Below are 15,505 nucleotides of genomic sequence, written 5' to 3'. Positions count from 1 at the left end.
ATTTCCAATTGGTATGTGCCTATAGCACATGTGTCATTAATTTAGTGAGAGAACAGCAGGCTGGGGGTCTGATCAGCAGGCCCACAGCCTCAGTAGTCGAAAACCAGTGAAGCAAAAAGCAAAAATTTGGGGTGACCATAGGATAGCAGACCCTACTCTCCTACACAACCCCCCCCCAAACGCAGGGACATTAAACTAACCTTGACCAGATAAGTCTTCATGTTCTAAGTGGAAGTACCTGGAGAGACCATCTGCATTACCATGGTCAGTCCCTGGGCGGTGCTCCACTGTAAAGTCCATCCCCTGTAGGGAAATGGACCACCTGAGCAGTTTGGGATTTTCACCCTTCATCTGATTAAGCCATAAGAGGGGCTTATGGTCTGTCTGCACCAGGAAGTGAGTTCCAAACAAGTAGGACCTCAACTTCTTTAATGCCCAAACCACAGCAAAGGCCTCCCTCTCAATGGCTGACCAACTTTTCTCTCTGGGAGTCAGCCTCCTGCTAATGAAAGCAATAGGCTGGTCTTGACCATCTTGATTAAGTTGTGAGAGCACAGCTCCCACCCCCAACTCAGAAGCATCTGTCTGAACAATGAACTGTTTGGAGTAGTCAGGACTCTTTAGGATAGGTGCAGAGCACATGGACTTCTTCAGGTCTTCAAATGCCTTCTGACAGCTAACTGTCCACTGAACCTTTTTTGGCATCTTCTTGGATGTCAAGTCATTTAATGGTGTCACTATAGACCCATAGTTCTTCACAAACTTCCTGTAATACCCAGTCAGGCCCAAGAAGGCTCTGACTTGTGTCTGGGTAACTGGAGGAGCCCAGTCCTGTATGGCCTGGATTTTGCTTTCCAGTGGCTGAACCTGGCCTCCACCTACTAGGTGGCCCAGGTATACAACCTTACTCTGCCCTATCTGGCACTTTGTGGCCTTGATAGTTAGGCCTGCCTTTTGCAGGGCCTCCAAAACTTTCTTCAGGTGGATCAGGTGATCCTCCCAGGTGGAGCTAAAGACAGCAATATCATCTAGATAAGCTGCACAAAAGTCATCCAACCCAGTAAGGACTTGGTTCACCAACCTTTGGAAAGTGGCAGGTGCATTCTTCAAACCAAAGGGCATTACCACAAACTGATAATGTCCACTAGGGGTAGAGAATGCTGTTTTGGCTTTTGACTCCTCAGCTAGTCTGATTTGCCAGTAGCCAGCTGTCAGATCAAATGTGCTCAGAAACTTGGAAGAAGCCAATCTGTCAATGAGCTCATCTGCTCTTGGAATGGGGTGAGCATCTGTCCTAGTGACAGCATTGAGACCCCTGTAATCCACGCAAAACCTCATTTCTCTCTTTCCATCTTGGGTATGAGGTTTTGGCACCAGGACTACTGGGCTGGCCCATGGGCTCTCTGATGGCTCAATCACTCCAAGCTCCAACATCTTTTGCACCTCAGCCTTGATGCAATCCCTGACATGATCAGGTTGCCTGTAGATCTTATTCTTGACAGGCAGGCTGTCACCAGTGTCCACAACATGGGTACACCAGTCAGTCTGGCTGGGTGTGAGTGAAAACATTTGCCTGTGAGCCTGCAAAACTTGTCTGCAGTCCATCTGTTGCTGGTCAGTGAGGCTGCCTGCCAAGGCTACTCCATCAACTGAACCATCATCAGGGTTCTGAGAAAGCAGGTCTGGGAGAGGGTCACTTTCTTCCTCCTGTTCCCCATCTGTGGCCATGAGCAAGCTCATGTCCTCCCTGTCCACAAATGCTTTCAAGCGATTCACATGGATTACCCTGTGAGGGCTCCTGGGTGTTCCAAAGTCTACCAAGTAGGTGACTTCCCCCTTCTTCTCAATAATAGGATAGGGTCCACTCCATTTGTCTTGGAGTGCTGCTGGAGCCACTGGCTCCAGTACCCATACCTTCTGTCCTGGTTGGAACTCTACCAGCACAGCCTTTTGGTCATGCCAAGCTTTCTGTAATTCTTGGCTGGCCTCCAGGTTTTTGGATGCTCTTTCCATGTACTCAGCCATCCTGGAGCGGAGACCAAGTACATAGTCCACTATGTCTAGTTTGGGCTTTTTGAGAGGTAACTCCCATCCTTCCTTCACCAAACACAATGGACCTCTCACAGGGTGGCCAAACAAAAGTTCAAAAGGGCTGTAGCCAACCCCCTTCTGTGGGACCTCTCTGTAAGCAAAGAGCAGGCAGGGTAAAAGAATGTCCCATTTCCGCCTGAGCTTCTCTGGTAATCCTTTTATCATGCCTTTAAGGGTCTTGTTAAATCTCTCCACAAGCCCATTGCATTGTGGATGATATGGGGTGGTAAACTTATAGTTTACTCCACATTCCTTCCACATTGCTTTCAGATAGCTGGACATAAAATTGGTGCCCCTATCTGATAACACCTCCTTTGGAAAGCCCACTCTTGAGAAAACTGCAATGAGGGCTTTTGCCACCACAGGTGCTGTGGTGGTCCTTAGGGGAATAGCCTCTGGATACCTGGTGGCATGATCCACTACCACCAGTATGAATCTGTTCCCAGATGCTGTTTGGGGGTCCATTGGACCCACAATATCAATTCCAACTCTTTCAAAGGGGACCCCCACCACAGGTAGTGGTATTAGGGGGGCCTTTGTTGTGCCACCTGACTTACCACTGGCTTGGCAAGTGACACAGGAGCGACAAAACTCCTTGACATCCTCTGACATGTGAGGCCAGTGAAAGTGTGAAACAAGCCTGTCCCACGTCTTGTTCTGGCCTAAGTGTCCTGCAAGGGGAATATCATGGGCCAAGGTAAGAAGGAACCCCCTAAACTGCAGAGGTATGACCAACCTCCTGGTCATGCCAGGCTTGGGGTCTCTAGCCTCTGAGTAAAGGAGTCCATCATCCCAATACACAGTATGGGTACCTTTGGCATCCCCAGCAGCCTCAGCAGCAGCCTGCTGTCTGAGGGGTTCAAGGGAAGGGCAATCTAATTGAGCCTGCCTCAGGTCTGCCCTTGAGGGTCCCCCTGTCCCCAGAAACTCAACCTGGTCAGGTTCAAGCTCCTCAGAGACAGTCTCCTCTTGGACTGCAGAATCAGTTTCCTCTGAAACTTGATCCTCAACCTGGGGCAAGGTGGAAGGCTGGGCCTTTCCTCTCTTGCTCCTTCTCTTGGGTTGTGGCTGGTCTATTGTTTCAAGATCCACCACTGGTTCAGGAAGGCACTTCTTAGCCTGAGCCCTTGTCATGGCAAGGACATGCTCTGAAATCCCTAGCATTTCTGCATGAGTCCTGTACTCCACTTCTGACCATGCTGAGCTTTCAAGGTCATTGCCTAACAGACAGTCTACTGGTAGGTCTGCACTCACCACAACCTTCTTTAGGCCATCAACCCCTCCCCAGGAGAAGTTCACAACTGCCACACTATGGGAGGTAGTGGAGTTGCTGGCGTTGGTCACTAGGTAGCTCTCACCTAGTACAATCTGTCCAGGGTCCACAAAGTCAGGTGTCACCATTGTGACACTGGCACATGTGTCCCTGTACGCTTGAGCCAGTTTCTCATTAATTAAGGGAGTCTGCCTGTATTTGCCCAGGTTAGTGGGGCTTACTGCAGTGGGCAACTCAATGTCCACATCATACAGGAGAACTGCCTGTGTAGGGATTCTGACTAGGCCAGATCCTACTTCAATACCCAGGGTCAACCCAGCTACACCCTTGGACTGTGTTCCACCACTGCTTACTGTACTTGGGGTTGCAGTTGCTTTAGGAGCTGTAGTGGTGGGAACTGGATTTGCCTTGGTGCACTCACTGCCCCAGTGTGAAACTGATTTGCAGGTATTGCACCAAGGTGTCTTTGGACCTTTGTTCTTCTTCTTCTTGTTACCATTTTGGGAACCACCCTCCTTACTATTAGTTTGGGGGCCTGAAGACTTCTGGTCTTTTTCTTTATCTTTCTGATTCTGGTTACCACCCTTCTGGTCTGTTTTCTTCTGGTCACCACCTTGGTTCTGGGGTTTCTGCTTAATCCTTGTTCTGACCCATTTGTCTGCCTTCTTTCCCAATTCTTGGGGAGAGGTCAGATCAGAGTCAATAAGGTATTGATGCAACAGCTGGTTTGTACAGTTATTAAGGATCTGTTCTCTCATCATAAGATTGTACAATCCTGTATAGTCTGAAACTTTACTTCCCTGCAACCAACCCTCCAAAGCCTTAGTGGCACACTCCACAAAATCAGTCCAGTCTTGAGTCTGTGCTTTTTGGGTGTCTCTGAACAACAACCTGTATTGCTCAGTGGTTAGGCCATACCCTTCAATAAGAGCACTCTTCAAAACAGAGTAGTTTTTGGCATCCTCAGGTCTAACTGTGAGGAGCCTGTCCCTCCCTTTCTCAGAAAAGGAGTACCACAAAATTGCAGCCCACTGATTCTCAGGAACCTGCTGTACCATGCAGGCTCTCTCAAGAGCAGTCATCCATTTGTGGATGTCATCCCCTTCTTTAAAGGGGGGCACAATTTTGGTCAGGTTTCTATTATCATAGGCCCTGTCTTTTTCTCTTGGAAAATTGCTGCCACCAGTGACATCTAAGCCACTTAATTTCTGCTCTCTTGCCAAGGCAAGTCTAGCTTGAGCCAAGGCTACCTCCTCCCTCTCTATCTGGAGTTTGACAGCCCTCATTCTGGCCCTATGTTCTAGCTTTTGAGAAGCATTCATGCCTCTCTGTGATTCTCTGGAGGCACTAGAAACATGAGAGTCCCCTGAGGGAGATCTCACTCTTCTGTTGCCTGGGAGAATAACATGTTGGGTTCTGGGGAGGTGCTGGCCCTCTCTATTCCCCAGTAGGTCCAAGTTGGCCTGGCTAAGCCTGGCAACTGGAACCTGGCTACCCTGATCCTGAACTCCTAAGTCCTCAACATCTGAGTCCTCATCTAAGTCATCATCATCCTCCTCCTCCTGAGGGGGATCAGTTTCAGGGGGGTTCCCTCCACTTCCTGTGTCTAGGGAAGCTGCCTTTGCCTTGTCTAAGTCATCCTGTTCTAGGATTTCTACCAGGATTAGGCAGGTGGGGCTTCTGCCCCTTTTTAACCCTCTTGCTTTGCACAAGGCAATCAAGTCTCTGCGGGTTAGTTTGTCATAATCAAAAGTTGCCTGGGTAGGGTCAACTGTCACAGGAGTAGACCCTGAGGCTTTTCCTGTGTCAGACATGGTTACTAGTGAGGTGTAAGTGGTGCACTTACCTACACTAAGTGTTTTCCTACTGTACCTTGCTAGTTAGTTGTAGTCAGGGTGTGCTAATCCCTTCAACCTACAACTACTAAGTTCAGTAGAACTTAATATGCTAAGCTTTTGATTTATATGTACCTAGAGGTACTTGATGTGATCTTTCAATTTGATATAAAGATTGCAATGGTAAAACAACAGCAAGCTCAAATCCGCACCGCTGCTCACCAATGTGAGAAGTTGGCCTGGTAGGGGATGTTTCCAATTCTGGAACCACCTACTACCTGACCAAACAATCCCTTATGGTGTCTGGTTGTAAGTCAACCTTATTAGACAAGCTATCCTAGGGGTAGCATGGACTAAGCAGCCTAAAGGCTTAACTTAAGAGGTCGTGTTAAGCGAGCTGTTTTACCACATACAATCCTGTAATACCAAATGAAAGGACACCACACAAGTATATATTATAAAAATATATGTGTTTATTACTAAAAACAATCCCCAGTATTCTTTATGAATAAAGGGGCACAAGCGTTAAATCAAAAAGCACTGTTTAAACATACAAGTTGCACAATTATGGATGAGGGCGGGTGGCCACTCAAACCATATACTAAACAAGTGGTATAAGAGAGGCCACTCGAACAGTGGTTAGGCCTAGGGCCTAGGGAATCGCTGGGAGCAGTCAGGACAAGCAATGCTGAAGTCGGGAATGGCCCTCGGGATTCGGGAGATGTGCGGAAAGCGCACGCATGCACCAATGTTAACCAATGGTGCGTAAAAGTCATAGAGTTAAAGTTTAAGGACACTTCCGCTGAACCTAGAGGAACAAAACTTAACACATGGACCCTAGAGGTGTGCACCAGTGTGGGAACACCGGCGGAGCAAAGTTACCTCACCCACAGGAAGTGGGTGCACAGGGTCGAAGTGGCGTCGGGTTTTGACACGCAGGCTCTTGGTGCTTGAAGCTGAAAGGGCTGCAGGCGGGTTAAAGATGAAGTGTCCGGTGGAGTCCAAGGGTGGACTCAAGTTGTAGAGTACCTGAAAGCAGAGGGGACAGAGTCTGGGTCACTCAGCAGTGACCAGGGTGGAACCAGGACGGAACCAGGCAATGTCGGGCGCAATCAGGTGGTCGTCGAGGAGCTTCTCTCCGCTGGCACGTGGGCTCTGGGGCATCTGCGACGTCCAGGAGCAGGTCACGATCTGTCCCACGCAGGCTCTCACCGTCGGTGCAGTCGGCTTCAAGTTTGGAGCAAACAAGCCTTGGCAAGAGCAATCCACGCGGGATCGGAAGATTGCTTCTCACTCGGACCAGGAAGGTCAGAGTCGGGGCTCCTTTTCAGGGGAGCTGGTGTGGATCTGGAGCAACCAGATTCACGAGTCTTCTTAGGTAGTTCGTCGGCACAGGGACCACTAGCCAGCTGGCAAGTGACCGGGCCAACGCGTTGAGCCAAATAGAGCCAAAGGGCCCCACGCAGCACTCGTCGAGTGTGGAGGGCTGAACTTCGGCTCAGGAGCAGCTCAGGGTGGGGGCTTCTCAAACCCCGGTGCACAGCTTCGAGGGTCACTCGTGGGCTGCACGGTCAGCATCTCGTGGTCAATTCAAGATGGCGTGCCCCACGCTTCCGGTCGCCTCCACGGGTCTCAGCTCTGCAGGGACTGTGGATCGGGCTGTTGGAAGGCAGGCAAGCTTGATCTCGTTGATCTCAGTCGCTCGAGTTCCGGCGGGAACTGCAACTAAGTAGACGTCGAGGGCTGGATGGTGCCTGCTGCTGCAGGGTGGTCACTCCTTGACCACAAGGGAGATTCTTCGGGCTTCCACGTTGAGATGGAGGTCCAAGGGTCCAGAGTTTCGTTTCAAATGTTTCTTCCAGGAAATCTGATGTGCATTGGCACTGCTCCCACTCTTATTCCAATCTGGGGGACGTGATTACCTGCTAGGTCCCCTCCTATGGGTGGGACCCAGGAAGTGGGTGGATACACCCCCTTCCTTTGATCCAGGCCGCCCTGGCACGAGGGCTGGAGTGCCCCAGAACCGGTTTGGCCGGATTATGCAAGGGGCAGCCTTGTGCGCCCCAGGCAGTGTCTGGTTTCTTTCAAACCTCCCTGCTACAATACACTATCTCCTGTCTGGAGGGCGGTGACACCCTCCTGTGACAGGAAACCCTTTGTCCAGGACCCATTTGGTCGAGTTTCGGTCAACTGCAGGGGTCCAGACATTTGTCTGTGGCAGAGGCATCCATTTTGTGGATCTTAAGGTCTTTGGAGAAATTAACCGCATTTAGTAAAGGAACATGTCTTACCCCTCTAGAGGGGTGGAATGCCATCCCCGTCGCCAGAACTGGCGAGGGGATGGTATTCCAAATCGTATGACACCTTACACGACATGTTTTGATAAAGCCAAACCAAAGTTGCTAAATAACCGCGAGGATTATAAGGCACTTAATAGTATATGGTATGGCATTATCCTGAAACAGCTTAGGGATTTGTTCCCGACAGCTGCAGACAGGCTCAGCTCATGCTAGAGCTCCATCTCACATAAAACCACGCACTCAGCCTCCAGGATTGATGAGGCCTTCTATAGGAGTGGCTCACAGGTTTACATGTGTCCAGATATAGGTTTGGATATAGATATACTATACCTAAGCAAGGGGTGTTTACACCACCTTACCCCAGCTGAGTGATCAGCCAGTTGTGTCAATTTAAGAACCAGCCAGGGGTGGCAAAAGATATGCTGCAGCCCCTGGTAGGCCTTGGTGGCCCCTATGCCCTGTGCACCTATAGTGCATTCTACAGGGGCTGACAAGGAGTCCATTTCCAATTGGTATGTGCCTATAGCACATGTGTCATTAATTTAGTGAGAGAACAGCAGGCTGGGGGTCTGATCAGCAGGCCCACAGCCTCAGTAGTCGAAAACCAGTGAAGCAAAAAGCAAAAATTTGGGGTGACCATAGGATAGCAGACCCTACTCTCCTACACAGACACACATGGTGTTTACTTTCAATTAACAGCTCTCTGCCCTTCAGGCTCCGCTGCACGAGTTAAGACACACACGGTGTTTACTTTCAATTAACAGCTCTCTTCCCTTCAGGCTCCGCTGCACGAGTTAAGACACACACGGTGTTTACTTTCAATTAACAGCTCTCACAGTTTCATGTTGGCTCCTGGTGTACTGTCCCTTTAAACTGTACCAATAATCACAAAACCTGGCTCCAAGATCTCACTGACGCTATTCACAAACGAGATGTCATTGCTGCCAATACTCTCCCAGTCTAGCATTTACTGCGCAGGGCTCTCATGTGCAGATCGGTAAATATTCCTTTGTACCAAATTTATTGTGATTGTGTGTTTACACTCAATTAAGAGCTTAAATCTCTTCACGCTCGGCTGCACGAGTTAGACACACATGGTGTTTACTTTCAATTAACAGCTCTCTTCCCTTCAGGCTCCGCTGCAAGAGTTAAGACACACACGGTGTTTACTTTCAATTAACAGCTGTCTTCCCTTCAGGCTCCGCTGCACGAGTTAAGACACACACTGTGTTTACTTACAATTAACAGCTCTCTTCCCTTCAGGCTCCGCTGCACGAGTTAAGACACACACGGTGTTTACTTTCAATTAACAGCTCTCTTCCCTTCAGGCTCCGCTGCACGAGTTAAGACACACACGGTGTTTACTTTCAATTAACAGCTCTCTTCCCTTCAGGCTCCGCTGCACGAGTTAAGACACACACGGGGTTTACTTTCAATTAACAGCTCTCTTCCCTTCAGGCTCCGCTGCACGAGTTAAAACACACACTGTGTTTACTTCCAATTAACAGCTCTCTTCCCTTCAGGCTCCGCTGCACGAGTTAAGACACACACGGTGTTTACTTTCAATTAACAGCTCTCTTCCCTTCTGGCTCCACTGCACGAGTTAAGACACACACGGTGTTTACTTTCAATTAACAGCTCTCTTCCCTTCAGGCACCACTGCATGAGTTAAGACACACACGGTGTTTACTTTCAATTAACAGCTCTCTTCCCTTCAGGCTCCGCTGCACGAGTTAAGACACACACGGTGTTTACTTTCAATTAACAGCTCTCACAGTTTCATGTTGGCTCCTGGTGTACTGTCCCTTTAAACTGTACCAATAATCACAAAACCTGGCTCCAAGATCTCACTGACGCTATTCACAAACGAGATGTCATTGCTGCCAATACTCTCCCAGTCTAGCATTCACTGCGCAGGGCTCTCATGTGCAGATCGGTAAATATTCCTTTGTACCAAATTTATTGTGATTGTGTGTTTACACTCAATTAAGAGCTTAAATCTCTTCACGCTCGGCTGCACGAGTTAGACACACATGGTGTTTACTTTCAATTAACAGCTCTCTTCCCTTCAGGCTCCGCTGCAAGAGTTAAGACACACACGGTGTTTACTTTCAATTAACAGCTGTCTTCCCTTCAGGCTCCGCTGCACGAGTTAAGACACACACTGTGTTTACTTACAATTAACAGCTCTCTTCCCTTCAGGCTCCGCTGCACGAGTTAAGACACACACGGTGTTTACTTTCAATTAACAGCTCTCTTCCCTTCAGGCTCCGCTGCACGAGTTAAGACACACACGGTGTTTACTTTCAATTAACAGCTCTCTTCCCTTCAGGCTCCGCTGCACGAGTTAAGACACACACGGGGTTTACTTTCAATTAACAGCTCTCTTCCCTTCAGGCTCCGCTGCACGAGTTAAAACACACACTGTGTTTACTTCCAATTAACAGCTCTCTTCCCTTCAGGCTCCGCTGCACGAGTTAAGACACACACGGTGTTTACTTTCAATTAACAGCTCTCTTCCCTTCTGGCTCCACTGCACGAGTTAAGACACACACGGTGTTTACTTTCAATTAACAGCTCTCTTCCTTTCAGGCACCACTGCATGAGTTAAGACACACACGGTGTTTACTTTCAATTAACAGCTCTCTTCCCTTCAGGCTCCGCTGCACGAGTTAAGACACACACGGTGTTTACTTTCAATTAACAGCTCTCTTCCCTTCAGGCACCACTGCATGAGTTAAGACACACACGGTGTTTACTTTCAATTAACAGCTCTCTTCCCTTCAGGCTCCGCTGCACGAGTTAAGACACACACGGTGTTTACTTTCAATTAACAGCTCTCTTCCCTTCAGACTCCACTGCACGAGTTAAGACACACACAGTGTTTACTTTCAACTAACAGCTCTCTTCCCTTCAGGCTCCACTGCAAGAGCTGAAATACAAGAGTTGCCTAATTCGATTCCTTCACTTGACTTGGCTGCATGTTTACTTTTCAATTAACGGCTTCGAAACACAGGCGCTGCTAAACTCGCACTGAAGACAAAGTTTATTTTCAATTCAACGCTTACTCAGCTTCCATTTACAATTAATTCATGCTGAGCCACACATGTCGTAGGCTTTGCATATCTTTAAATAAAGCTTCTTTCGCCTTCACGCTTGTAAGATGATTGTCTCTTCACACTTGACTGCACACTTTGCTTTTAAAGTATAGTTTCTCTTTGGCGCTAATTATCCCTTCACGGTTGGCTGCACACACAGAGCTGGCATTTAATCTTCCACTCGTTTTTAGGTCTCGGCCTTCGCAACGCGCATGCGTTGCAAAGCATAAAGACCTTTTCCGAGCACTAAGGCTTTTCAGACAAGCGTGTGCACGCGTTCCATTGCCTTCAATGGCAACGCGTGCACGTCAGGATATTCACTCGCGGGAGTGCGCGGCCCATCTGGTCGCAATTATCGCTCCCGCGAGTGAATCCCTCCCCCCTGCTGCCGTGAGAGCGCTTTTTTTCTTGTTTATATTTTGGAGTCCTTGAGACCTCCCTCTCTCACGTAGAACTTCTGGTAAGTTGCAGGATATTGGTACCTACGTGATGTGTTTTAATGTAAACTGGACACCCTTACTATAAGCTTGGCAGACATTGAGCTCTACTCACCTGTATGCCTATATTGCACGTGCCATTGTAAGCTCTGCAGCATAGAACACACTCATTTGTGTCTGTGTAATGTGCGTTAGCAGAATCTGCACGTATCTAGGTGTTCCTCCTCGCTGTAGATACATGGAGTTCCATTCATCTTTTTAATACAGCTGCTAGTATAAACTCAGTGTATATTTATATTAATAAAAACATATAGAAAATATTTGTCACGACATCATAAAACAATTCATATTGTAAGAAGAAAAATAATAATTTTTCTTCTTACAATATGAATTTTTTTATGATGTATTGACAAATATTTTCTTTACATAATATGAATTGTTTTATGATGTATTGTGTTGTTTTAATAAATATGATGATGTTTTTATTAATATAATTCAAAAAGATAATAGAGTGTTTGATAAATAAAATAAGAGATACAATCTATCCTTCTGCTTCTCTGCCCTTATTAGACCGTTGCTGACCATAATTTGTAATTGTATGGATGTAAATTTGTTAATCTGTTTCTGACTCCACGCTGCACCTAATAAGTTGGTTACAAATAGAGTAGTTGTACAATTATAGATCTTATTGAGATTCTCTCCGTACAAAATAAGGAAAAGGATTCTTGTCTTTTGTTCATCACAGGTGGAGAAGGCATTCAGGATTAATAATTTCCAAGGAATACATCTTCAAAAAGAAAAGCAGATATAAGCTGGTGTTGCATTTAGCGCCCTCACCTGATGTCCTTCTTCGTCCACCGCATTACTGCCTGAAAGGTAAGGGAGAAAAAGTTAGCATGAGAGCAGTATTTTATACAAGGAGATGTTTTATATTTGTCCACTGCTCGCCCCATAATGATGTACACAGCATTGGTAACTCCTAGCAATATCCATTACCCCTTCTCAGTTTGCCTTGTTTGTCAGAGGCAAATCCCGGACTGATGTTTGTTTCCATGTCCAATCACTTAATCTCGCTGTGCCTAAAAACATGAATGTTGCATACTGGTTTTACTGAACTGCGTGTTAACCCACGGGGAGCACTGAGGGCAGCGCCTTGATGCACTGGTGGTCTGAGCGCTGCGTGTTTAACCACAAGGTGCACTGAGCGCAAACACTGAGTGCAGCTAGTGCAGCGTGAGTGACAAATGGGGTGCACTGAGCGCTGCCTGTTAGACACAGGGGGTCCACAGAACGCAGCGTATTTAACACAAGACGTGCACCGAGCTCTGCGTTTTTGACACAGGGAGCTCTGGGCGCTGTGTCTTGAACTCACGAGGTGCACTGAAAACAAGAGTTTAACACACTGAACGGTGCATGGTTAACACACGAGTGCACTGAGCGTGGCTTGGTTGACAAGGGGATCTCTGGGCGCTGTGTGTTGAATGTCACAAACTACATTGAAGGGAATTTGTTTATATATCCAGAAATGCTTGTCTCAGGACAAAAAGTGGGGTTTGTGGGTAACTGCATTTTTTATCTAGCGGTATGCAAGTGGTATAGAACGTAAACATCTATTTTAGAGATTGGTGTAATTGATAGGGTGTTTATTATGGTAGATGTATTTTAATGATTTTGGAAGATCGGGGCCCCTGCCTAAAAGGATGAACCCTAGCAAGGTATAATACTTTTTTGAAAAATGGACCGTACACACCGGGTTACGTGCACATTTACTACAGAGTAAGAAAGACGTTGTTTTTCCATGAACTAATTTCCACCAACTAACTTATGTTGAATGTTTCTGTTTTATTTTTATAAAATGTAGTTTTTCTTATCTTATTTCATCTTTACAACTCAGCAAAAAAATGTTTTTATAACAGTTTCTTATTTACATATAACACATGACATTAAATTTACACTGATTAATTCATAAATAACACATTAATTTTTGACAATTCATGATATCATTTCTTAAATACAGAATATATTCCCTTCTTCGCGTTTCGGCCGATTGCCTTCCTCAGGAATTCTGCATTTTCTTTTTTGCACAGACAGTGACTGATATTACCGTACCCGATATCTTCACTCAAGGTGCGCGATATATGGGTAGAAATAGATTTATAATGTTCAAAAGGTTTAAGTCCCGAATCCCTGCTCCTGCTGCATTGATCCGAAGCCAAGTCTCCGGTATGGCGCTGCGTTCTGATGCTGCTATTTCAAGATAGAAGTTCTCAAATGTTGTTATTTTAGGATGGTAGTTTTCAGTTCGTGTGTCTGTATATTCGTGAGGGCCATCTGGGTTTCTAGGCTGTCCTGAATTCCAGCCCTGTCTGCGAGGCTCCTGAAGCGCTGTGGTTCTCTGGTATTACAATGCCTCCGCCTCCTTGCACCCGCTATCTAATAATGTATTTATTTAAGCTACATGGAGTAGTGTAGTTCCTATTATCCCAATAGGCTCTGCGCATTGGAATAATACCTTCAATAGTATGGGCCTAGACCAGACGTTAACTAGGTCTTCTACTGTCGATATTAGACTTAAAGTTTTGGGTTTGCCAGCTAGCTCAGAGTTCACTAGAAACTTTCTCGAATAGGCAAGGAGGAGTTGAACCTCCCTGGATAGACAAGAAGGGATTTAGTTTCTGACAACCATAGAACATGACAACTTTGCTCTCCCCTAATCAAGAGTGTATCTCTAGAGTCGTGTGAAAACAAAAGACAACTTATTTTACTCAGTCAGTACGTGCATTCTTAGTCTCACCAGATTGTAGAGAAAAGGAAGAGACGGGCGTGTTCAATAAAAGATGGTATTTATTGATCAGTCTCTTTCCTCATACAAGAGAAATGGATCGATATTATCGCAATACTTATGGTTAAGTAAAGTGCATACAATAAGAGCAGAAGTATAAGTAAAAACATTTATATGGTTTCTAAGCCATATGAAGGTTTAAAATGGATAAAATAGATACATACATATATACATTTGACTAATCGTACTCAACTGTTGCTTCTAACTACGCCTACCCCAATGTACCTGACCTAAGCCTAATACGTGGGCGGGAATAGAAAGTAGCAGTTTAAGTTAAGTTTGTTTTGCCAAGTGACTGACTCAAGAATTCTCTGCGAGGGGTTATTCAGTTCTGTACCTTGAATCTAGGATGAATGAGGGATGGTATCTCTCGTCTCTGGTCTCGATACTCCAGGCTGCCTGCGAGGGCTGCTTGGAAGCGCCGGAGCTGGATTTCTCGGCAGGAGAAAGGCAGCGTCTCGTTCTCAGCGCGTCAGGAAGGCGGGGCTGCGCCAGCGGGGTCTGCACTGCTCTGGGCTTCGGCAAGTCTGGCTGCTCCGATCTCGTCACCACCGCGTGTGTTTGCTTAAGGCAATACCGGTAATATTTATACCTGTAAGGTGCCGAGATTGACGTAAGGATGGACATAGATACGTCAATAAGGATGTCATACGACTTGGTCATTAGCACATTCTTTTGCTGAAGTTCTCGGTGAAATCAAAACAATGGCCGCAGGGTTTTTCCCAGGTTGTCATAGGTTTGATTTGTTTTGAGAACTCCGTATGCCTTATCAGGGGCTGGAGGAATATCGCTTGTCTAATTAGATAACACGTTCCTGTGCCGTAGTGTGGCTTAATCAGATAACGGTTTCTGCATCATGGGATGGCTGCTAGTTAACTTGTTAACCAGAACAGGGTCAGGAACAGGGGGATCGATACAGAACCTATAGGAATACATCACACCCACTCCACGCTAACTATGGCCATGTTTACGAATCTAGGCATAGTAAAACATACTGTAGAGTATCGTGTATACCTTACCACCCCAAAATACATATAATGCATTTCGAATTTATCTAATATACGGAAAAATAGTCACATGTACTATATGCACTCAAGCTGTAGAATAATGCCAAAGTAATCAAGCATATGTATACATTATTACTAATCGAATATGAGAATTACACATGAAATGGCTCTTAATACAGAAGAAAAAGTTCGAGACCATTCCATCACAGAATAAAATAATTATGAACATACCAGCGGGCAGCTAATGTCTATAAAGTATCTAAAAATAGAAATTTAGTTCTCTAAGAATAGTTCTTACTTTAAGCAGAAGATAAGTGTCCCGAAAAATCGTAAAAATATTTTGGGGCTGCTGAAAAAAATTGCTGTCCGTGAACTGGAGGGAAATTGTTCATGCTATTTTGATGTTAAAGTTGAAGGCCAAATTCAGGTTGTTGGGAATGCCGTGTGCTAGCTTGCTCAAAAGTCTCTATTTCTGCTCTGGTGAGAACATCATATCATTTAGACTGTCGAAAAAGCTGTCAACAGCTTCCTGGGAGAGTTCCACTAACTCGGAAAAACCATGCATTCGTGCGCATGATTGTCTCCATTGACGTTTTGATTAGTATTGCTGACAGAAGGTCGT

General features: G+C 46.2%; 1 long non-coding RNA gene across 1 annotated transcript in view; it reads left to right on the top strand.

The window, feature by feature from the left end:
• The window catches only part of LOC144806038 (uncharacterized), a 55,257-nt gene extending 43,347 nt beyond the window's left edge, over positions 1 to 11,910 (top strand). Inside the window, exon 3 of the long non-coding RNA XR_013605663.1 lies at positions 11,780 to 11,910. This is a non-coding gene — a long non-coding RNA (uncharacterized LOC144806038). The remainder of the gene's footprint in view (positions 1 to 11,779) is intronic.
• The last annotated feature ends 3,595 nt before the right edge of the window (positions 11,911 to 15,505 follow it).

This window comes from Lissotriton helveticus (assembly GCF_964261635.1).
Source record: "Lissotriton helveticus chromosome 1_1 unlocalized genomic scaffold, aLisHel1.1 SUPER_1_unloc_40, whole genome shotgun sequence".
Lineage (NCBI taxonomy): Eukaryota > Metazoa > Chordata > Amphibia > Caudata > Salamandridae > Lissotriton > Lissotriton helveticus.
This window is presented reverse-complemented; position numbering and strand designations above follow the sequence as displayed.